Source organism: Culex quinquefasciatus, chromosome 3 (genome assembly GCF_015732765.1).
Source record: "Culex quinquefasciatus strain JHB chromosome 3, VPISU_Cqui_1.0_pri_paternal, whole genome shotgun sequence".
Taxonomy (NCBI): Eukaryota; Metazoa; Arthropoda; class Insecta; order Diptera; family Culicidae; genus Culex; species Culex quinquefasciatus.
The window spans coordinates 76,448,142-76,474,351 of NC_051863.1; the positions used below are offsets into that span (position 1 = coordinate 76,448,142).

The 26,210-nt window shown below is 37.5% G+C and overlaps 1 protein-coding gene across 1 annotated transcript in view; it reads left to right on the forward strand.

The window, feature by feature from the left end:
* The first annotated feature begins 1,323 nt into the window (after positions 1–1,323).
* LOC6033844 (F-box/LRR-repeat protein 7) overlaps positions 1,324–26,210 on the forward strand; it is a 125,942-nt gene continuing 101,055 nt past the window's right edge. Inside the window, exon 1 of the mRNA XM_038259500.1 lies at positions 1,324–2,730. The gene's annotated coding sequence lies outside the window, so the exon portion shown is untranslated. The remainder of the gene's footprint in view (positions 2,731–26,210) is intronic.

Here is a 26,210-nt window from a genome sequence, read left to right on the forward strand (position 1 = left end):
GTAGTTTTGTGAAAAATCAGAGTATTTTCTAAAAATGTTGTTATTACATTCGAAATGTATGAAAAAATCCCGATCGTTTAATACCCGTATTGTAAAAATTGAAAATTGAAAAAATTGTTATTACATTCGAAATGTATGAAAAAATCCCGATCGTTTGATACCCACATTGTAAAAACGGAAATTTTGAGTATTTTATTCGAAAATACGTAGTTTTGTGAAAAATCAGAGTATTTTCTAAAAATTTTGTTATTACATTCGAAATGTATGAAAAAATCCCGATCGTTTAATACCCGTATTGTAAAAATTGAAATTTTGAGTATTTTTTTCGAAAATACGTAGTTTTGTGAAAATTTTGAGTATTTTCTAAAAATGTTATTATTACATTCGAAATGTATGAAAAAATCCCGATCGTTTGATACCCATATTGTAAAAATTGAAATTTTGAGTATTTTTTTCGAAAAAACGTAGTTCGGTGAAAATGTCTCCCATAAGCTCTGTGCTTCAGTTAAGCACTGGGCCGTGCTTAACCGAGGCAGCTGAACGGTGCAAAACCGGGGCAGTGCAAAACCGAGGCGTGCAAAACCGAGGCATGACATGTGTTTTTCGGAATTGTAAAAAAAAATGTAAGAAACTTGATGCAAAATTTGATTTATTTATCACTCGTCGAAAGCATCAGGTTTTTTTGCGAGTGTTCTCCTGATTACCGTTTCGTTTTTCAACAAACTTTATTTCCATCCATTGAGATAAATGTATTAGTCACAGCTGTAAGGATCCCCCAAAACTCTGTACTGCACCTAGAAAAAATACTATTGTTGAACGATAACTAAAGAAATAAACAGAATTGAATTAAATCATCAATCATCGTATTTATCCAACTCGGTAAACCTCGGTGGGTAAATGTACTACTCGTGGTGAAAAAACCCTCTTTTTGCAACTTGTTGCATAAACTACTATATTTTCTTGATTCGATTATCCAAAGATTCTTTTATCCGAAGTGACATTTTTCTTAGGCCTTCGGACTGTATTGTGCAAAGTTTTAAATAGCCAATAAATCAAACATCTTAATGTTTTTACGGAAAGCCGTTGCAAATATTTTTCAAATTTTATGCCGAGTATCTCCCCACTCTAGGGAACCAGGATCGAACAACTCAACCGCAAGAGACTTGTGCTGCGATCTCACTCCCGAGAGCGCAAACGACGAACCCGAAAGCTTCCACTTCATGTTGAGCGAAAGCTCGCCTCTCTCTCTCTCGTTCCGTACCGATCCCACTCGAAGGCTCCAAGTTTTCTTCTCCTGCTCCGGCCAGCTCAGTTCTGCACAGGAGGTCGATCTGCGCGATCGTCCACGAACTCGCTCGCGATCGTCGTCGTCGGTTGAAGGAAGTTTCGTGCCGCGGGCACACAACATTTTTTCGCTGTTGTGGAGTGTGCGTGTATTGGTGGTGTCGTTTGCTTTGGATCCTGTGTCTCTTTCGGGCGTCGGGAAGCCGCGCTTGTGAGTGAGCGAGCGCGATCTCCGAGTGTCGGACTGGTTTGGAGTTCATAAAGTGAAAGATTATTATAAGAATCATTTCAAGTACCATGCGATAGGCTGGGCTGTGCCGCTGTATTTGTGAGGACATGTCATTCCGTAGGCCATTGTACTGAAAAATTTCTGTATGATCTTAATGTTTTTGTTTTTTTTTTTATCTGCGTTCCACATATTTTACGCAACCCCAGTTTGCCACATTGACTAAACTTGGGGACGAATAAGTTTGCCAAAGTGCGAACAAAACTTGGCAAAAACCTGGACCACCCTTAACAACCACACCTGGAAAAGGGGTCCACTTAAACTCGCGGATCTCAATGGTGGACACTAAAATGGGATGAAGTTTCACTTGTCCGAGCGGACACTCACACGCAAAGGAAAAAGAGTTGCAGCTGTTTAATGGACACTTGGGCGTAAACTCGGCAAGAAGCAAAGTGTCTCCAAAGGTGGTTTGCGGAAAGTTCGCCGAAACAGTAGTGTGGTGGGGCCAAGTGAAGTTGACATCTGGTGGAAAGCGAAAATCGGGTTGGATGCTGCGCAAGCTGAGAGAGCCAAGCAAAAAAGTGTGAGCAAGTGTTTGTGAATTAATAGTGCCAGGGGTCCAATATTTGGCCGAAGAGATACAAATTCCGAGTTTTTTTTTTTGCTGTATTCTTCGTGCACAATAAAAGTAAGGAAAACTGTGGTACCGTATGTGAGACGAAAAATAGCCGCACGCGCACGCACAATTTCACACACACTCACAAATGAAGTGCGCAAACCACAAGAGCAAAATCGACAGAAAAAAAAGTAGTTGACGCATAAAACTGTGTGTGAGTGTGTGAGTGCGTGTGTGCTTCTGTATTGGTACGCAGCCCCATTGTAACCATTCAACATCATTCAGACGACGACGGGTCCAGTGAACCCCGTTGCCGGCCGTCCTGCCCCGGTTCTGTCCCCGTCCGGCGACCTTCTTCTGCTTGCCTGCTGGACAGTACCCCATCGAGAGAAACTTCGCGGAGTTTCAACGTTATAGAGGTGTGTGTGTGTGTGTGCTGCCACGCTGACGTTTCTGCGCGAAGAAAATCATTTTTTTTGCATATTACACCACTTTGAGTGGATTGTGGTTGTTTGCTGTTGGAGCTGTTGCTGAAACCTGGAAATCGTCCGGAATATGAAAACGTGTGTTTATAAGCGATGCATAACAATAAGGTCATAACAAGGTATGAATCGAATGATTTATGTTGTTTATTTAGGCTTTAAGTCGCGCGAGTGCGCACTTTTCGTCATTGCACACACTCTGGTTAGTGAGGAGTGGGGAGTTCTGGTTGCATTCCCCTCTGCAAAAACCTGAAAAAAATTGCGCTGACTGTGTGTAATCAATCGTCAACGCCAGCGAGTTGTTGACAGTTTACTAACGTTTGGGATTATTTTGTGACTAACATAACTTACATGATGTCCAAACATAAGGTGCCCGATGGAATTCTGACTCACAACTTGGAATTTTTGGTCTGGGATGCTCACCCGTCGGCCATCAGAAGTTATTGTGTAAGGGTTGTTTCACAGTTTTAAAAATATATTTATTCGAATAATCGGACATTTTACAACTGTTTCATTTTTTTACATTTAAAATCAGACGCAAAGTTGCCGAATTGTCGTCAAAAAAAATCTTTCCATTCTGGTTATGTAGAGAAAACCTAATTTTGTCCTGTTTGCTATTCTTTCAGCAACAATTGAAAATTTTGTTTAATAAACCTTAAAAAAAAATCCGGATATTATGTATTATTGGTAAGACAGTTCCAACTTTTGAGCTATAGGATGCGACTCTAAATCATTTTTCAACAGTAATTTGCAAAAAATATGAGAAAAACTCTAACCAATCCCAGATCTCCATGGCACATTAAGTATTACGAAATTGCGTATAATTTAAGATTGTGTTATGATTTATGGAACTCAAACTTCAATGTACGTTTCACCCCACTTCCATTGGCCGGAAAGGGCTCATATTTGCTGAAATGCTGAAAGTTTCATCTAGAACGTCCTATTTCCCGTTCCGGGAATTCCCGGGATTTCCAGGGAAATAAATATTTTTATTTTTTTTAAATTTGTAAATTTCCCGGAAATTACCGAAACACAAGCGGAAGTATACATTTTCCTACCTTTTTGGCACCAATGTTTTGTAATCATACAAAAAGTAATAATTAGAGAACCTGAATTTATTTTATTCATTTCAATCTACTGTTCATATCTGGAGTTTTTTTTAAAGGCTTGATAAACCAAATTTCCAGTTTATGCTGTTTGAAACCACCTTGAGTCAGGGGTATTAAAAAACACCCAAAATGCAAAAACTAAAAATATGGTTTTTAGACCTTTACAAAAAACTCCAGATATTAAACTAATCAGCTTGTCTGTATATTTCATGTCAAGAATATTGTTTGCTTATATGTCGGGCAACAAAAATTACGCTATTATGGAATGAATATTACCTATTTTATTTTCGACAACCTATTTTAACGATTTTTTTTTGTTATGTATATCATTTGAAAATAAGATATTCACCATTTTTGTTAACCTTGACCAAATTGGGTAAAAATTGATTTGATATGATTAAATTTTTCAAAAAGGGTTGATCAAGAAGAATTGGTTTAAAAGAATTCGAGAAATAACTTTTTGAAGTTGTAAATTTTAAATATGAAAAAATATCGTTTAATTTCTACAACTTTTACACTATGGAAATCATTTCAATCTAATTTATTTATTAGGCCATAAGACCATATGAACAATTCTCTACCAAAACCGGAAATGGATTTTATTTGTATTTTTTTATTTGGCTCAAACTTTGTGGGGGCCTATTTTGTGTCATTGGTTCACCCATACAAGTCTCCATACAATTTTGGCAGCTGTCCTTACAAAAATGGTACGTACATATTCAAACAGCTGTTACTATTGAGTGAATTTTCTGATCAATTTGGTGTCTTCGGCAAAGTTGTAGGTATTGTTGAGGACTGTTGAGAAAAAAATAGGTACACGGAAAAAATAGCAGATTTTTTTAACAACTTTTTTTCACAAAAACTCAATTTCCCAAAATACGTATTTTTTGTGACAATGAGTGACCATCTCTAAATTTTTTTTTTTTTGAAAAGTTCAGAAAATTTGCTATAAAATTGTCTAAGATATATTGAAGATTGGACCTCTGGTTGCTGAGATACAGCCACTTTAAGGAAAAGAAACACTAAAATTGTAAATTTCTAAGTTTCACCTAAACAACCTACCATTTTCTAATGTCGATATCTCAGCAACTAGTGGTCCTATTTCAATGTTAAAACATGAAACATTCGTGAAATTTTCCGATCTTTTCGAAAAAAATGTTTTGAAAAAAATTAAATCAAGACTAGCATTTAAATGGGTGTAATACTCAATGTTTGGTTCTTTTGTAAGAACAACTTCGTACCATATGAAATTAATCCAAAGAATGCAACCATATTTCAAATATTCGCTTCAAATATTGTAAAACTTTGAGTTGTGATCCCATGAAATAGTGTTTCATGTTAAATAGTGCTAGAAATAAGATTTTTTATGCCAAATTCAATGATTATATATTAGGGTGGTCCAAATCCGGACTTTTTTGGGGCTACCCCCTGAAATCAAAGATTGACCCATCACTAGGCTAAATTCCAAATTTGAGCTCATTCTGACCACGGGAACCCCTCCCTCCAATCGCTTAAAGTTTGTATGGGAAAAATCGTCAAAATGTATGGAGAAAAGCGACTGTTTTACTTTTTTACCTGTGGAAGGCGCCATAATTATCCGATTCTTACCATTTCTCAAATGTAGAACCTTCATTAAATTTAGAACAACTTTCCCGAAGACACTATATTTTTAGGATTTTTTCCCGCGAAGTTATTAGCGCCCAAAACTGGCCATTTTTGCGCGGCCAGCTGTAAGGGGCTACCTAACAACGATGTTTATTTCCAATTCGTACACGCACGTGCTCTGTCTCAGGTTCAAACTCTCTCACTAGCTTGCTCGCCTGCCTGCCTGCCTGCCTGTTTACCTACAAGCGCGCGCTGTTTCTCTGCTTGGACTTTTGTCGTCGTCGTCGTTTTCGTTTGCTATCCGCTGCTTCTGGTATTTTTATTATAATTTTCAACTAAAATAGCAGGATTGTTTTGAGATATATTTAGCATATAATTTCTTAAATTATGTCAAAAATAAAAAAAACTGCGCTGAAAAAAATAGTTTAAAGAAAAGACAGCTTAGGCTCAATTAAAAAAATACAGCAAATGTCATGAGAACAGGGTTTGTTTGTTTTTCCAAGCACTACACGCAGTTTTTCGTATATGCTAAAGAAACATGATAATGATTCAATTATTTGAAAAAAATCTTCAGGTAATACAAATGTTGTTCCTTTAGGTAGTTTGCTTTAACAAAAATATACTTTAGTACAAATCAGAACAAATCAAGACAATTTTACAATTATTGCTGCAAATTTTCATTCATACTCTCTAAAATTATTTTTTTATTCTTTCTGGAAATTTCTTTCCGTGTTCCTAGACCACCTGCAACAAATATTGCAACTGTTTATCATTTTTTGTCAGTTTACCTGTAAATTTTTCGTTTCAGGAGACATCTCTTTCTGCACAATCGTTAACAACCTTCAGATCTTGCAGTTGCGGCCTTCCTTTAAGATACTCTTTTGGATTCAGTTTTTAAAAAAATCTAAAGAAAATTCCTTCCTTTTTTATCTAAAAATACTTCATGGTATTTCTTGTAACAAAAGCTGATAAATTTAAATCCAAAACGTTTGCAATTAGGTTTGGATCAGAACAGATGACGATTCATGGATGAACTAATTCATCAAATTTGTATTCTTTCTCACACGCTCTTATAATATGATATCTATTGTTGTGTTTTTTTTTTTCGTTTTGTTGTTCACATATTACATTTGATATTATATTTCAATACAAACCAACTATTTTTGTTGAAAATTATAATAAACATGCCAGGAACGCAGCGCAGCGGACGGCAAACGAAAACGACGACGACGACAAAAGTTCAAGCAGAGAAACTGCGCGCGTGCTTGTAAGTAAACAGGCAGGCAGGCAGGCATGCGAGCAGCTCGTGAGAGAGTGAACCTGAGAGAGAGCACGTGCGTGTACGAATTGGAAATAAACATCGTTGTTAGGTAGCCCCTTACAGCTGGCCGCGCAAAAATGGTCAGTTTTGGGCGCTAATAAATTCGCGGGAAAAAACCCTAAAAATATGGTGTCTTCGGGAAAGTTGTTCTAAATTTAATGAAGGTTCTACATTTGAGAAATGGTAAGAATCGGATAATTATGGCGCCTTCCACAGGTAAAAAAGTAAAACAGTTGCTTTTCTCCATACATTTTGATGATTTTTCCCATACAAACTTTAAGCGATTGGAGGGAGGGGTTCCCGTGGTCAGAATGAGCTCAAATTTGGAATTTAGCCTAGTGATGGGTCAATCTTTGATTTCAGGGGGTAGCCCCAAAAAAGTCCGGATTTGGACCACCCTATTATATATATGTTTACAAGTTGAAAATACTTGTTCTGAAATAAGCAATTTGCCATGAAAAACATTATTTCTGCATGTTTTTGTTTTTCATTTCAACTTTATGGTCACTGAGACAAATTTCAAAGCAATATTATTGTTGTGGAGCATAAATTTTCCAAACACTTTGATTAAAAAAATTTCTCAACAAAAATACTATTATTTTTTTTTGATTTTGTACGATTTGAAAGACAGCATACAAAATAAGAAAATTTATAATATTTTCTCAAAGTTGCATGATTTTTTGCAAGCATTCGCCATTAATTGATCCTCACGCTCATTTTGACTATTAAAGTTGCTGTTCTATACAATTTTGTCTCAAAATTTGAATCAGAAACAGGATCAGAATAATTTTTGTTTAATTTCAAATTTCCCGGGAATTTGCCCGAATCAAACCGAGCAAAATCAACAAATACTGATTCGATAAAATCCATAAGCACCGATTTCAAGGGTTGAATCCCGTTCATACTTCAAAATTGAAGACACAGCTTTTGTCGTTACTAATCAAGCTCATATTTAGAATTCGACTTCAGCACACCTAGGAATTAAGCCCTGAAATGTTCACAATAAATTTTACTAATTTTACTACATCCTAATATTCATTCACGTTTTACACAATATTTTATGACAAAACCTGATTTTGAAGAAATCCACAAACAACTTGTTCTTTAAAATCCTGTAATTTTACATACCTTAATCATAGTTTCTTTATGCAACATTGTTGCGTTTACGGACAAACCAATCTTCCCCGGTTGATTGCAGGTCGCAGCAAAGCTTGATTCAAAGCAACGATCCACCCTTTCTTCCCACCACTGACTGCCTGCTGGTGGTTAACCAAAACCACTTGTTTGCCTTGCGGCCTGAAGGTGCGTCTCTTGTCACCAGAACGCTGTTGTCTAGTTTTCTTCCCGATTTGCTACATTTGATGACGACGATCGGTTGGTAGAGAGTAGAGGTACTTCATCGCATTTTGTCCTCATCTTTGGTATTTCTCTGCTCTATAGCAGATTCCGGGGGCCCTCATCGCCACCACAACAGCCAACAACAACAGCCCAGACCAGACCCCAGAACTTCGAGGTAAGCTGCATTATTGTGCACACAATCAGATTGCATTGAATTAATGAAACGTATACAAAAATACCAGTAAATAAGGAAGAAGAAGAGGAAAACAACAAGCAGAAGAATAGTCAGACAGTTCGAGAAATGCGAAAGAGAAGTGCGAGAATTAAATTTATCTTCACACTTGCACGGATTCGAGCCGGTTGAAGTCCTTGGCCGCCGTACTGGGCCCAGTAAAGCACAGTGCGCCATGTTCATGGTGTCATGCCACAACCAGCAATCACGTTGACATTGGAGGGTGTCGCCGCTGATGGTCGTGTGCAACAAGGATCCACTCCTTGTGCTGTGCGACGCGCCGTGGAGAACCGGATATTGTTCCAATTAAAAAGTAAGACCGAGAGGTGCGATGTTCAGGTGAAAACGAGTGGCACGCTGAAAGGGTAGCTGATTTTTGTAATTGCAACGAGGATTGGATTTTGGCGCCCTTTTGTACTGGCTTAGTCGGTGGTTTCGGACTTTTGGGATTCGTTTTTAATTTTCGCTGCAAACAAAGACTAGCTCTGAAAACTATTTTTCTCTAAAACCTAACACTGAATTTCAATGTTGAAAAAACAGATTGTTTAGGATTTGTTTTTTACTTGAGAATTTTTAGCTCTCACCTTTATGCCCTCCTCTTTCATATTTTGGAAGAACTTTCAGAGGAGTCAAGAACTTTGCAGATCTGGCAACCCTGTCTCAAACTATTCCCATACCTACAAAAGAAAGCCAAGAGAATAGCTTTACCAAAATCTACTGATAAATTAAATCTCTCGCGAGTGGGCCACTACGAATTCGTGTTCATTCGTTCATTGAAACATCCCATTGAGTGACTGATGTATATTGACAAATAACCATCTCTTGCTGGTCTTAGGTTCGATTCTCGATGTCAGCTCTATATTTCATAGGTGAACTTTTTTGAAAACAATCCCCCGCTGTCAAATCCCATAGAGCTATCTAAGCCCGATCTCACACACACTAACACACCATTTGTTTTGCTGGCTGGTACAAAATTTAACCTCACTTTTTTTCGTGTACGTACACGCAATACATGCGCACGTAGATAACTCTATACTGCGCGTTTTGTTTTTGACGTTCTTCTTCTTCAAACCGCTCGGCATTGTTGCCAGGTACGTTTCCTATTGCACTAAAAGTACAGAAAATCGCTTGCAACAATGACTACGGCACATTCTGAAATGCCGCGCGGCGTGCACCTTCGAGAGAAAAGGACAATAACGCCCTCGCCAATCTCGGGATTTATCCTCTGTGTCCGTTCACCTTGCCTTTATTAGATGTATCAAAACTGGTCGATTTTGCGGCAATTTCAGGGTATGATCCTATAGGTGTACTGAACCCGAGTTCCAAATATGAGCCCTCAAAATTTAGCCCCCAATTGATATTTATGTTTTTTTGAAAGTAGTGAATTTAATTTAAATGATATACCGGCTCCGTGGCTTAATGGTTACGGCTTCTGCCTCACAAGCAGAAGGTTCAGGGATCAAATCCCGGCCGGTGCCTCTGAAATTTGGAATCAGGAATTTGAACTTTGAATATGAATAAAAACGAAAATGAATCAGGTGGGATTCGAACTCACACCTCCGGATTGGTGGTCTGGGACACTAAGCAGTCGGCCATCAGAAGGTTTACACTATAGAAGTGAATTGATCCGTAGTGTTGAAACATGTTATCTCTTTCTCATATTAAATACGCGCTGATCCCTGATTTGCCTGAGGGGATTGGAAGTTTATAAATATAGATCGAGTTTCCTTCAGATGCTTGCTTCTATGTTTAGGCGGGGCCGAACAATGCCCAGCGACCTCGGAATTGGACCGCAAGGAGCTCTGTCATTCTGAAACGGGTCGTTGGAAGCAGCGCGAGGGCTATCACCACCTAATACCCGGGACTGAGATAGACTTTGTATATGCCGAATGCTGATACAAATTATACTTTCCCATAATATCGCTACCGGTTAGCGGGTATTGGATTGGACCACACACACACACACACACACACACACACACACACACACACACACACAGTGAATTTAATTTAAATGATGTCTGTATTGAAGCATCCTTGCTTTACTGCTTAGTGATTGACGTAACTCTCAAACGAGAGAAATCCACCTCCACGTTTCGTAATGTTAATCTTAGATTTTGGATTTGAGAATCTATTATAAAACATAACATGAAGCATAGTGGTGACTTTAACTTAAGTTTGCCCAAAATCGAAGTGCGTTTAATGTATCTGCAAAGAATTTTCATCATTTATATCATTTATGAATATAATAATATGCAAAAAATCTTCTATATATAAAAAAATCGACGGTTTTGTTCGAACGCATACAGTTCAATAAGGAGTGTCGGATCGAGGAAGTTTCTTACGCCAAAAAGTGACAACTTTGGCCACTCTGGTACCGACCGAAACCGGAAAATCTGCAGAATGTATCGGAAAAGTTACGTAAAATCAAATTTTGATCACAGGAGGCTGAATAAGCAAACAAGCTAAAAACGTCAAGAAACGAATAAAAGACAAGATGAAGTTTGTCGGGTTTAGCTTGTTAACATAGCATAGCATAGCATTACGGGTCTGCACCACGCTGTAGGGGGTGCCACAATGGTCAATTCAATATTCTTAGACAATTTGAATGCTGCCCGGTACATCCAAAAATATCTAAGAACGTAAATTTCCACACTGTGCTCCAAGGCTACGCCCATACAGTCCCGTGGGGATTTGGGACGGGATGTTTTTGTTGTTCACTAGTGGCAAAAGTGCAGGGAACCCATGCGATTTTTATAAATGAACGGAATATTTTTGGGAGGTTTGGAATGGGGGTTAGGGGAATTTCATCGGGCCGATGGAAATTGTTGAATGCGTAATGTATTAAATGATTTGGAAGCTTGTACGTGTAAATGCGAGTCTTTAGTGTATTATATAATAAGCATGTAGTTTTGTAAAAAATAAATAAAACAAATATAATACATATAATAAATAAAATCACGATGATTCCAGGAAGCTGTAAAAAATAGCAGTAATTTAAAATATAAATGCTCCAAATGGTTCCCATGCTGTCCTAGAAAGTTTCGTTAATTTAAACAGTTTGATCACCAAGTTTGTCGGGTTTAGCTTGTTATATATAAATATATAAATTTATATATAACAAGCTAAACCCGACAAACTGTCGATGCATCAATATATCGTATCATCAAAAACAATTTCAGTTGATGTAATGCAATTGATTTGATGTCAGGTCAACTATAAATGCATTCCAATTTGCAACCTTTCAGAATGCAGTCAACCAAACATGAGTTGACCGACAATCGATAGATGGTTGTAGCCGTGTTATCTTTTCACATTTACATTTAAAACAGAAATAAGTTTCAATCGTTATTTTTTTTACACACTCAAACGGGAGCAGCCACATCCTCTGACTAGAGCGTCCAATTTCCCGTCCCGGGAAAAAATTTCCCGGGAATTCCCGGAAAAAAATATTTCCCGTTTCCCGGGAAATTTGTAAATTTCCCGGGAATTCCCGAAATGCAAGCGGAGGTATATATTTTCCTACCTTTCTGCACCAATGTATTGAAATTATACAAAAAATAATTATTATTAAACTTGATTTATTTTATTCATTGCAATATACTGTTCATATTGAACTAATTAGTTTGTCTGTAAATTTCATGTCAAGGTTTACTTCAGATAATATTTATTTTTGAATTGAATTTGAATTGACATAATTAAATTTTTCAAAAAGGGTTCTGCGAGACGAATTTGTTTAAAAGTATTTGAGAAATTACAGCTTAAAGTTATAAATTTATGAAGCGCGTGAGCTACCAAGGGCGTAACAGGGCTAAATATAAAAATATCGATTAATTTCAACCACTTCTACACTTAACTTAACTTAACATAACAAAAATCATACCATAAATGAAACCATGAAAAATCGTTTTTTTTTTTTTTAATTTATATTTATTCAAATTTCTTTTCCATGTACATTCATTCAGTTAAAATATTATTGAGTGTCCAATCACAAACGATGACTTTTCACCTCAATTTTAAATACTAGCAACTTTCATTTATTCATGAAATATTGTAGCTTTCGCTATTCAGTGATTTCAAATGTAGGAGGTCCTACATGTACAAAAGGGAAAAGGGATACCTTAAAACTAACTTATAAACTATATAAAGAGCGGATCAATGCAGCTGAAGACTGCAATGATTTTTGTCGAAATGCATCAATTATCTTATTGGACATAACATCCAAAGTGTCAACTTCGGCTAATTGATGAAGTTCACTGGTGCTGAACCAGGGAGGAAGTTTCAGAATCATTTTCAGAATTTTGTTCTGAATCCTCTGAAGTTTTTTCTTCCTAGTTAAGCAACAGCTTGTCCAGATCGGCACAGCATAAAGCATGGCAGGTCTGAAAATTTGTTTATAAATTAACAGTTTATTCTTGAGACAAAGTCTAGAATTCCTGTTTATAAGTGGATACAAACATTTAATATATTTGTTACATTTAACCTGGATACTTTCAATGTGATCCTTGTAAGTAAGGTTTTGTCAAAACCAAGTCCAAGATATTTCACTTGATCCTCCCACTTTAAATTTACCTCATTCATCTTTATAATGTGATGACTTTTGGTTTAAGAAAATCAGCCCTTGGTTTGTGAGGGAAAATAATAAGTTGAGTTTTGCAGCATTTGGAGTAATTTTCCATTCTTTCAAATAAGAATTGAAAATATCCAAGCTTTTGTAATCTTCTTGTGATGACACGAAGGCTTCTGCCTTTGGCGGAGATGCTTGTGTCATCAGCAAAAAGTGATTTCTGACATCCTGGGGGCAAATCAGGCAAGTCAGAAGTAAAAATATTGTATAAAATTGGACCCAAAATGCTTCCTTGAGGGACGCCAGCACGTACAGGTAGTTGATCAGATTTGCTATTCTGATAACATACCTGCAGAGTACGATCGTCAAATAATTTTGAATAATTTTCACGATATAAATCGGAAAATTAAACCTTTTCAATTTCGCAATCAAACCTTTATGCCAAACACTGTCAAATGCTTTTTCTATGTCTAGAAGAGCAGCGCCAGTAGAATAGCCCTCAGATTTGTTGCTTCGAATTAAATTTGAAACTCTCAACAACTGATGAGTAGTTGAATGCCCAAGGCGAAATCCAAACTGCTCATCAGCGAAAATTGAATTTTCATTAATGTGCGTCATCATTCTATTAAGAATTATTCTTTCGAATAATTTACTAATAGATGAAAGCAAACTAATGGGCCGATAGCTTGAGGCTTCAGCAGGATTTTTATCCGGTTTCAAAATCGGAATTACTTTGGCATTTTTCCAACTACTGGGAAAATATGCCAAATCAAAACATTTGTTGAAAATTTTGACCAAGCTACTTAAAGTTGCTTCTGGTAATTTTTAATTAAAATGTAAAAATGCCATCCTCACCAGGGGCTTTCATATTTTTAATTTTTTGATAATAGATTTTATTTCATTCAGATCCGTATTAAAAACTTCATCTGATGAAAATTCTTGTTCAACAATATTCTGAAATTCTATTGAAATTTGATTTTCAATAGGACTCAAAACATTCAAGTTGAAATTATGAGCACTCTCAAACTGCTGAGCAAGTTTTTGAGCTTTTTCCCCATTAGTTAATAGAATATTATCACCATCTTTTAAAGAAGGGATGGGTTTTGAGGTTTCTTAAGAACCTTTGAAAGTTTCCAAAAGGTTTGGAATAAGGTTTAATTTGTTCGACATCTCTTGCGAACTTTTCATTTCGCAGGAGAGTGAATCTGTGGTCAATAACCTTTTGCAAATCTTTTTGAATTCGCTTCAGTGCAGGATCACGAGAACGTTGATACTGTCTTCGGCGAACATTTTTTAGACGAATCAAAAGCTGAAGATCGTCATCAATAATGGGAGAATCAAATTTGACTTGGACTTTAGGACTTTATCCTCTCCGTCCGCACACAGTACCATTTTACTACGGAATCGTGCTCTTTATCCTCTCGTATGCCGATGCCCAGTTCTGGGTGTAGCAATATTCCTAGCATCCAAAATTGCATTAGTTAAAGATTCCAAGGCTGAATCAATATCAGCTTTGGTTTCTAAAACAAAATCATGATTTAAATTATTCTCAATATGATGCTGATACCTGTCCCAATTAGCTTTGTGGTAATTAAACACAGAACTATTGGGTCTGGTAACTGCTTCATGAGAAAGTGAAAAAGTTACTGGAAGATGATCAGAATCAAAATCAGCATGAGTCACTAAAGGACCACAATACTGACTTTGATTTGTCAACACCAAATCAATTGTTGATGGATTTCTAACAGAAGAAAAGCAAGTTGGCCCATTCGGGTATAAAACCGAATAAAGACCAGAAGTGCAATCTCTGAACAGAATTTTACCATTGGAATTTACTTTTGAATTATTCCAAGATTGGTGTTTGGCATTAAAATCACCGATGATCAAAAATCGAGATCTATGCCGAGTAAGTTTATTCAAATCCCCTTTGAAATAATTTTTATTTTCCCCAGTGCATTGGAATGGCAAATATGCAGCTGCAATCATAATTTTCCCAAAAGAAGTTTCAAGTTCAATGCCCAAACTTTCAATAACTTTTAACTTAAAGTCACGTAACGTGCTATAAGTCATACTACGGTGGATAACTATTGCAACTCCACCGCCATTTCGATTCATTCGGTTATTAGTTATAACTTTATAATCTGGATCACTTTTCAAATAAGTGCCAGTTTTAAAAATGTTTCGGTTATAACAGCAACATGCACGTTATGAACTCGTAAAAGTTGAAAAATTCATTTTCTTTCGCTTTTAAAGAGCGAGCATTAAAATTCATAATATTGATGGAATTACTTAGATCCATGATTAAACTTCAGGGTAAGAACAACATCATTCGCAAATTTTAATCCAATCTGGATTGCTTCCATCATGGATGTAGCATTACTCATTGTTTGAATCAAACCAAACAGTGAGTTTTGCAAAAAAGTCATTTTTTCAAACGTAACATCGCCGAGATCAGAAGAACCCAAAGCATTGCCAGCAGAAAATTTTTCAAATGAGATTTGAGGTACCTGCCCAATTTCAGAAAGATTGGTAGAGGATTTAAAATTCGTGGATGAACCCGAAACGACGTTAGCATAAGAAATGCCATTGTTGTTACCTAACTTTTCCACGGTAGGGGTATTTCTAGAATTGTTCGAGTGAGACAGCACGAACGTTTGATTTAAAGATGCAGGTACAACCTGACTTTGAGAAAATTTCGGTTTGGATTTCGGCTGATGCTTAGCACGAGAATCCAAAACCTTTTTCTGATGGGGCAATCCCAGAAATTTGATTTGTGATTTCCACCACAATTTGCACATTTAAATTGGGTGACTTCTTTCACGGGACAATTGTCCTTGTCGTGAGAAGAATCCCCGCAAACCATGCATTTTGGAACCATGGCGCAATGATCAGTACCGTGACCGAATGCCTGGCAACGCCGGCACTGGGTCAGATTCTGGCCATTACCGCCATGTTTCTTAAAATGCTCCCACTTTACCCGTACATGGAACAAAAACTGAACTTTGTCCAAAAGTTTCAAATTGTTGATTTCATTTCTGTTGAAATGAATCAGATAAAATTGTGAAGTCAAACCAAAGCGAGAAATATTCCCGTTTGATTTTTTCTTCATTGGTATTACTTGGGATGGGGCAAAGCCAAGCAACACCTTAAGTTCGTTTTTGATCTCATCCACCGACAAGTCGTTGGAGAGACCTTTCAAGACCGCCTTGAATGGCCGAGCATTCTTGGTCTCATACGTGTAGAAATTGTGTTTGTGGTTTTTCAAATAACCAACAAAAGTTTGGTGATCTTGTAAAGATTCCGTCAACAAGCGACATTCTCCTCTTCGACCAAGCTGGAACGAAACCTTCAAATTGCAAGTTTCCTTGCAATTCTTCAGTTGCGTTCGAAAGCTGGCCAAATCGGAGACGGAAGTCACAACAATTGGCGGAGCCTTTACTCGTTTCTCGACGGCAGAAGGCTCAGTACGAGGAGAAGGTTCCTTGTCAGCAGTTTCGGATAAAACACCGAAACTGTTTGTCAATGGAATTGGAGGATTGACCTCACATTCGGAATCAGAATCAGACCTCAGAAGAGGCTGTTTTCTTTTTCTGTTTCCGTTAGCCGGTTTAGCGTTCAAACGCTTCACTGACGTAACGACCAAATCTTCAGAAGATTTGCGTTTACCTTTGTTTTGACGCATTTTGCAAGCAAAGTTCTCTTAAAAAGATGGCTTCGTTTGTAAAATACAACAAAATTTCAGGCGGGGTTAGTCTTGAAAAGACTGTTTAGAATTTTGGAGAATAACTCAGGTAGTCTTTAAAAAGACTGTGAATTTTGTTTTGAAATAACTCTGAGCTTAGGTAGTAAAAAATACCGCAGCTCTAGTGTCCGTTCACCACGAAGGTTCGCAAGACACTGAATGAAAAATCGTTAAAAAACAAATTCGTATAATATGGAATCAACCCAAAAAATGCAACCATATTTTCAAAACTCGCTTCATATATTTGAAAACTTTGAGTTGTGGTTTCATGAAATAGTGTTTCAAGTTAAAAAGCGCCAGATATTAGATTTTTAAGGCAAATTCAATGATTATCTATTTATTCACATGTAGAAAATACTTATTCTGTTAGAAGTTATTTGCCATGATAAACAACATTTCTGCATGATTTTTTTTTTCATTTCAATTTATGGTCACTGAGAAAAATTTAAAAGCAATTGTATGTTGCCATAGATTTTTACTGTTCAAACAATTTGATTAAAAAAATACTACTTCTCAACAAAAAATTCTGATTTTTTTTCGATATGGTACGATTTAAAGACAGCCTAAAAAATTATAAAATTTATAATTTTTTTTTAAAAGCTGGATGATTTTTTTTACAAGCAAAAACGAAACGAAACTATTGGCACTACGCCCCCCGGGGCATGGCCTTCCTCTAACGTGGGATTTCTGCTCCAGCGCCTCTGACGAGACAGGAGAAACAACAAGCAGTCAAGCATTTAATTGATCCTAACACTTATTTTGATCATTAAAGTTGTTGTTCTATACAAATGTGTTGCAAAATATTGATCAGAAACAGGATCAGAATGATTTTCGTTGAATTTCAGATTTCCCGGGATTTCCCGGGAAATTTGTTGAAAATTTCCCGTTTCCCGGGAATTTTGTAACCCCGGGAAATTGGACGCTCTACCTCTGACAGTTTTGAGAGGAGCTCTGAGGTTGGCATTACAGTCGACTCTCTGGTTGTCAATATCCAAGGAACCGTCGAGGAAGAGAATCATCAGTTTACAGAACGATGCAAAATAAAGATTCGATTGAAAAAAATGTTTTCTTGATACCCAGCTATGGGAGAGAATCATGGCAACGTCCAGCAAACAAAAACAAACTAATGTCAAACACCCTTCAAAGCTTCGTTTCGCAAAGAAAATGTCTATGCAAGCCATGAGAAAGTGAAATAATTGACAACCGGAAGAGATTTTTAAAGCAAAAAGAATCCAAGGGACCGTCGAGGAAGAGATCCTTCAGGCAAGAGAAAATATCGAGGAATGAAGAGAATTGAAGTATGCAGATTGAAGGGACTAAAGAATTCATCGAAAGATGGAGCAATATTGATATCGAGAAGATCGACAGCCATAGAGTCGACTGTACATTTATATTGAAACTAAAACTCTTTGCATAAGAGGGTGTCGCTTTACCAATGAATTGCAAATGCTTGTAGTAGCAGAGCCACACTTAATGGCAATAACTTTTTTTTTGGGTGTACCAATTGAAGCTTTCAACGATGTTGTCTCGCAAAACTAATCAAATTTGGATCGCAGTTTAGAAAATTTCAATACAAAATGAAACTAGCGCGTTCTCAGTAACGACGAGTTGTGCCCGTTTCCGCTCAATATTTGAGGCTCAACGCAGGGTTCAATTTAGATGCGACATATGCAAAGTGAGCCCAGTTCCTGCTAAATTGTTGCATCATTGCAGTTCAGCAGTCCTGCTTCGTTGGCACACGGTTCGCCGACGTAGACAGAAGGTCCAAATTATACGTTTCGGCCCCGTCGAACCAAGTCAACATGTGGCCTATCGTCGTCAGTGACATGTGCCCATCCGGTTTTTAATTAGGAGCCTCGTCGAATGTTGCGTGTGCAAAACACTGCGTATTGTACCCAACACTCTCTGGAATAATTGCGCCTTTTCTGCTCTTATGGAATCACTTTAAAACTCGTCAGTGAAAGAGAGTAGGTTATTGGATATCGTTTTACAGGTAGCACTTCCGTTTTGTTACAATTCCATCAACTCAACGAGTGGTGGCGCTGCATCAATTTCACAAAAGCATATCGGCTGGACTGACCAAAGGCTGACGATTGACGCCATGGACACGAGAGGGACGAGGAAGTATCAACTGCCGGCCAGGCTCGGCTCTTTCATTAACTAGATTCCATTAAAATTATTTTATGGCTTCATGTGTAAATTACCACAAGTACGGCGTGGTGTTTGTGCGAGCGTGTTTTAAACTACATTTTTGCACTCAACGCACACAAGAGCCAACGCCGATCAAGCCTCAACCAGCAGCGTGTTGGCTGCTGTGAGACAGATTGGAAATAATTGTGGTGTAATAAAAATATTGTTTTTATCTGAACGCTCGTATTTTTTATTTATTTATTTGCATAAGAGATGGCGATGGTGGTGATGAGATGCCTGGAACGGCCGGCGACTAGGAGCGAACTGAACTGGGGAAATATAAACATTAAACGCCGAGCCTAGTCGAGTGTGAAATGTGTTGTGCCTGAATATGGATGTACGAACGCACAGGGATGAGGTCAGCGGGACAAATCAGCCAAAAAGTGTGTGGAATTAGGACTGTGGCTTTAAAAATGTATCTAAATGAAGGGTTCAGCATGCCATTTGATCACATATTTGGGTACCTTTCAAGTAGAGAATGCAGGAGTACGACTTTAATTTTTTTTTTAAGTTGTCCAAAGTCTCATCATCAGCCTGTTAATGATGGCTATTGCAACCTAATTGTTCCCTCTTATGCAACCGAAACGTGATCAGCAAAGGCGAAAAAATATTTCACCACAGGGAAATATTATAGTCACAATCACTATTGTTGCAACCAGCCGTCGAAGTTCGAAAAAATACTGTTATTTTTTTTTCAACATTGATCACGACGGATCACAACACAACGGGAGGGTCTAGTTTGATCCCAAATAAACACATCGTCGTCAGCTAGCTTTTTTACATGGATTTGCCTTCACCAGGCTAGTCCGTAGTGGGGCAGAATGTGGGAGTGAAGTTTGGTTCGATTCACCTAGCAGGGTGTTATTTGAATATTGCACAAATAGTTTTTATTTTACAGTATTTTAAAAGTTACATATCTTTGTAAAATTGAATCGCTTGATTTTTATCTGTTTAAGTTTTACCTGACCAAAGAATACAGTAAATGGAGAACCACAAAATTTGTCTTCATATTCCACTCCCAAGGCAGACTAGGTTCACGTGACGCTGCAGGCAGCACACAAAAAACGCCAAATATGAGCTTAATTAAAAGCCATTCTAATTAAGGGAACAAACTCGTTATTATTACTCCGAGTCGCAACCGTTGCACGATCACTACCCCCCTTCGTTAAGGTTAGTTAGGCCTCCGTCGTTGCAAGAGCAAAGGTACGAAAATAAAAACGGCGCAAAATTGGCGATCAAGTTTCGATTTCGCTTGCAAATTTCTCTTTCTGTCAATCGACTGCTGCCGTTGCTGCTGGCTGGGAACAATGCAGTCGAAAGGGCCTCTGCGATAGTGATCCTCGGCGCTTTGGCAGGAGATTTCAACACGATTGAGGTATCTCCAGGCGACGAACCTCTCGGTTTGTACAATTGCCGCACTGCATGACTGATTATTACCCTAACGAATGCGTTGGGATTTGTAGTTTTCGTTCACGTAGCGTGAAACGAAGTGATTTGAATCTCAGGTATTAGTCCAACATACCAACGAACACTTTTTCTTTTACAATATACGTTAACTTATTTCTGTTTTGGCAGAAAATGGTTAGAATATTTTAAACTATTAGAATATTAATATTAATATTAGAATATTTTAACCTATTAGTGACTTTTCAGTACTTGATCACAATACACATTAGATTTTAGGACAGATTATAGTCATTTATTTATAAAATGTTTTTTTGCAATCCAAAATTAAAAAAAAAACTTATAATAAAAGATTCTTAAAATGAGAATTGTTATCATTCATTCGACTAAGTGAGGTTGGACCATTATCAGTTTTACAATATTACCATTATTCAAGTGGAAATAGTCTATATAGGGGAGATGGGGGTAAGACGGTCACCCTAAGGGAAATCTCTCATAAAATTTACACAACAGATTATTTTGATCTCAAATTATGTGCATATTGTTCTACTAGTAGCCCTTTATAGAAATGACATAAATTAGTTGGTCTAAAACCCCATTTTCAATACTTTTCAGCAAATGAAATACGCGGGGTAAGACGGCCACCTATTTGTGGTAAGACGGTCAGTGCTATAAATTAACTTAATAACTTTGCTAAATTCACCCAAATGCCTACATGGTTGGTTGAACAGACTTCTCTGAACGTCATAACTTTTTTTGTTGAAAAAATTAAGTTTCAAATGTGAAGAAAAATGCTGTTTAAAAATTTAATTTATTGGCTCAGTGAATTTCATACTATTGCGACCACATTTTATGAAAAACTGTGAATTTTTACTACAAAATAAACACAATTTGATGCAAAATAATTAGTTTGTGTCTTTCGAATACGTAAATCAAAATTATGTAAACAATACAAAATTAGCGATTTTAATGAAAAATTTGATAGGATTTCATACTGTTCAATGCGTTTTGCCATATCACAGTAAAAGTGTTGTCAGTGTCTTGCGAACCTTCGTGGTGAACGGACACTAGAGCTGCGGTATTTTTTACTACCTAAGCTCAGAGTTATTTCAAAACAAAATTCACAGTCTTTTTAAAGACTACCTGAGTTATTTTCCAAAATTCTAAACAGTCTTTTCAAGACTAACCCCGCCTGAAATTTTGTTGTATTTTACAAACGAAGCCATCTTTTAAGAGAACTTTGCTTGCAAAATGCGTCAAAACAAAGGTAAACGCAAATCTTCTGAAGATTTGGTCGTTACGTCGGTGAAGCGTTTGAACACTAAACCGGCTAACGGAAACAGAAAAAGAAAACAGCCTCTTCTGAGGTCTGATTCTGATTCTGAATGTGAGGTCAATCCTCCAATTCCATTGACAAACAGTTTCGGTGTTTTATCCGAAACTGATGACAAGGAACCTTCTCCTCGTACTGAGCCTTCTGCCGTCGAGAAACGAGTAAAGGCTCCGCCAATTGTTGTGACTTCCGTCTCCGATTTGGCCAGCTTTCGAACGCAACTGAAGAATTGCAAGGAAACTTGCAATTTGAAAGTTTCGTTCCAGCTTGGTCGAAGAGGAGAATGTCGCTTGTTGACGGAATCTTTACAAGATCACCAAACTTTTGTTGGTTATTTGAAAACCACAAACACAATTTCTACACGTATGAGACCAAGAATGCTCGGCCATTCAAGGCGGTCTTGAAAGGTCTCTCCAACGACTTGTCGGTGGATGAGATCAAAAACGAACTTAAGGTGTTGCTTGGCTTTGCCCCATCCCAAGTAATACCAATGAAGAAAAATCAAACGGGAATATTTCTCGCTTTGGTTTGACTTCACAATTTTATCTGATTCATTTCAACAGAAATGAAATCAACAATTTGAAACTTTTGGACAAAGTTCAGTTTTTGTTCCATGTACGGGTAAAGTGGGAGCATTTTAAGAAACATGGCGGTAATGGCCAGAATCTGACCCAGTGCCGGCGTTGCCAGGCATTCGGTCACGGTACTGATCATTGCGCCATGGTTCCAAAATGCATGGTTTGCGGGGATTCTTCTCACGACAAGGACAATTGTCCCGTGAAAGAAGTCACCCAATTTAAATGTGCAAATTGTGGTGGAAATCACAAATCAAATTTCTGGGATTGCCCCATCAGAAAAAGGTTTTGGATTCTCGTGCTAAGCATCAGCCGAAATCCAAACCGAAATTTTCTCAAAGTCAGGTTGTACCTGCATCTTTAAATCAAACGTTCGTGCTGTCTCACTCGAACAATCCTAGAAATACCCCTACCGTGGAAAAGTTAGGTAACAACAATGGCATTTCTTATGCTAACGTCGTTTCGGGTTCATCCACGAATTTTAAATCCTCTACCAATCTTTCTGAAATTGGGCAGGTACCTCAAATCTCATTTGAAAATTTTTCTGCTGGCAACGCTTTGGGATCTTCTGATCCGGCGATGTTACGTTTGAAAAAATGACTTTTTTGCAAAACTCACTGTTTGGTTTGATTCAAACAATGAGTAATGCTACATCCATGATGGAAGCAATCCAGATTGGATTAAATTTTGCGAATGATGTTGTTCTTACCCTGAAGTTTAATCATGGATCTAAGTAATTCCATCAATATTATGAATTTTAATGCTCGCTCTTTTAAAGCGAAAGAAAATGAATTTTTCAACTTTTTACGAGTTCATAACGTGCATGTTGCTGTTATAACCGAAACATTTTTAAAAACTGGCACTTATTTGAAAAGTGATCCAGATTATAAAGTTATAACTAATAACAGAATGAATCGAAATGGCGGTGGAGTTGCAATAGTTATCCTCCGTAGTATGACTTATAGCACGTTACGTGACTTTAAGCTAAAAGTTATTGAAAGTTTGGGCATTGAACTTGAAACTTCTTTTGGGAAAATTATGATTGCAGCTGCATATTTGCCATTCCAATGCACTGGGGAAAATAAAAATTATTTCAAAGGGGATTTGAATAAACTTACTCGGCATAGATCTCGATTTTTGATCATCGGTGATTTTAATGCCAAACACCAATCTTGGAATAATTCAAAAGTAAATTCCAATGGTAAAATTCTGTTCAGAGATTGCACTTCTGGTCTTTATTCGGTTTTATACCCGAATGGGCCAACTTGCTTTTCTTCTGTTAGAAATCCATCAACAATTGATTTGGTTTTGACAAATCAAAGTCAGTATTGTGGTCCTTTAGTGACTCATGCTGATTTTGATTCTGATCACCTTCCAGTAACTTTTTCACTTTCTCATGAAGCAGTTACCAGACCCAATAGTTCTGTGTTTAATTACCACAAAGCTAATTGGGACAGGTATCAGCATCATATTGAGAATAATTTAAATCATGATTTTGTTTTAGAAACCAAAGCTGATATTGATTCAGCCTTGGAATCTTTAACTAATGCAATTTTGGATGCTAGGAATATTGCTATTCCTAAAGTCCAAGTCAAATTTGATTCTCCCATTATTGATGACGATCTTCAGCTTCTGATTCGTCTGAAAATGTTCGCCGAAGACAGTATCAACGTTCTCGTGATCCTGCACTGAAGCGAATTCAAAAGATTTGCAAAAGGTTATTGACCACAGATTCACTCTCCTGCGAAATGAAAAGTTCGCAAGAGATGTCGAACAAATTAAACCTTATTCCAAACCTTTTGGAAACTTTCAAAGGTTCTTAAGAAACCTCAAAACCCATCCCTTCTTTAAAAGATGGTGATAATATTCTATTAACTAATGGGGAAAAAGCTCAAAAACTTGCTCAGCAGTTTGAGAGTGCTCATAATTTCAACTTGAATGTTTTGAGTCCTATTGAAAATCAAATTTCAATAGAATTTCAGAATATTGTTGAACAAGAATTTTCATCAGATGAAGTTTTTAATACGGATCTGAATGAAATAAAATCTATTATCAAAAATTTAAAAATATGAAAGCCCCTGGTGAGGATGGCATTTTTTACATTTTAATTAAAAAATTACCAGAAGCAACTTTAAGTTGCTTGGTCAAAATTTTCAACAAATGTTTTGATTTGGCATATTTTCCCAGTAGTTGGAAAATGCCAAAGTAATTCCGATTTTGAAACCGGATAAAAATCCTGCTGAAGCCTCAAGCTATCGGCCCATTAGTTTGCTTTCATCTATTAGTAAATTATTCGAAAGAATAATTCTTAATAGAATGATGACGCACATTAATGAAAATTCAATTTTCGCTGATGAGCAGTTTGGATTTCGCCTTGGGCATTCAACTACTCATCAGTTGTTGAGAGTGCAGCGACCTCAAATTTAAATCATTAAATTTGTCCATTTTTCGAACCTCACCACAGTTCTGACCATGCGCGCTTACGCAAGCATAAATAATTTTACCCGTTGACTCGCGTTGCGCGACAAATAATTAAGCTTATGTACAGGTGTGGATCATGAGTCATCCTCACCTGAAAAGCCCTTTATTAAATTTCGCCAATTGTTAGGCAATCAAAAAAATGGTTAAGCTTTCAATTATGAATGTGCGATGTTATTACACAGGGGAAATTGAGGGTGTGGCTTAACCAAATTCATTGGCATGTTTGTTCAATGAAGAATTCGACCTTCTCATTATTGACCAACATTTTTGAGAATGTTTTGGGAACATAATTTTGATATTCCAATAACATAATTTAAAGTTTCACGACAATGGTTCGAACCCATGACTTCCGATTTTGAGGTGTACTCACTACACCATACGGAAAGTCATGAAGAATTGCAGAGGTCTGCATAATTTAATTCATGAGGTTCATCGATGCTTCTCATCGAAACGGACCACTTTTAGTAGAACAAAATTTAGTAGAGTTTTCGGAGACTGACTATAAAAACCCCAAAATTCTTGAGGAGGGCGATTAGTTCCAGTTAGTTCCAGAATTAGTTCCAGTCAGTTCCAGCCAGCTCCACTCCAGTCCAGTTCCAGTTCCAGAAGAAGCCTCAGACCAGCCGGACCCGCCAGCAGCCACCAGTAGCAGAGGCCCCAGTCCAGCCGGACTTATCGGTGGAAGCCGCAGTCCGCCGGGACTTAGCCGCCGTGAAGAGTCCGCCGGGACTTAGCCGCTGTGAAGAGTCCACCCGGGACTTAGGAGTTCGGGGTCTGGCATGGCTCGGCGAAGAGGTCTGGAGGACAAGTCTGGCTTCAACGTAGAGAATTGGCTCGACGAAAGTCTTAATGAAATTAGCAACAAAAAGTTGAGTGATGTGATCGTGCGCGTAGAAGTTGAAAGTGTTACCGCAAAAATGTAATCTTTTAAAAAAGTGTAATATACAGATAAGTGATGTTTACTGATCTGTTTTGACTCTACAAGTAAATATCACAAAAATCCTGAAAGCCCTAAACCGCTCGGGCCGTTCAGGTGGTGACTAGCGGAAAGCAACGCTGTGTGTGTTTGGACACGCCATTATGACTGGACAAAACCGAGAGTTGAAAATGTGACTATGCGTGAAAGTTAATGAACAAAATGATTTCGCGAAGTAACAAACAGTTAAAATAGTGTAAAAAAACGTTAAATTGAAGAAAATGTTATGTGAGGAGTTCTAATATGGAAGCAAATGTGCAGCAGTACGAGATGGAATCAAAACGGGCTCGACCAATGGCAGAAGCATCGAAAATTTCAAAACCGGCCAACGATGGACAACACTAGGGATTCAACAATGACGAGATCATCTGGATCAACTGGAGACGAAATTCAGCCGCATCGGACACCCAAGAAGACGACCATGGAAATCTGGCAGTTTAGGGTGAGTAAACAAAAGTTATACCGAAATTTATGTAAATAGTTATAAACACGCTTAAAGATGGCGAATTTGGAGATGAAGGATTTAATCCAGCTTATTCCAGAATTTAATGGGTCATTAGACTCACTGGAGCAATTTTTAATGATATTAGATTATTATGCTGATCAAATTTCTGAAGGCGAAGATCAGAGTCAATTTTTAAATATTGTTTTTATGAAACTAAAATTTAAAGCAGCAGCACGTATTAACCGAATTCGTGCAAACACTTGGGAAGAAACCAAGGCAAATTT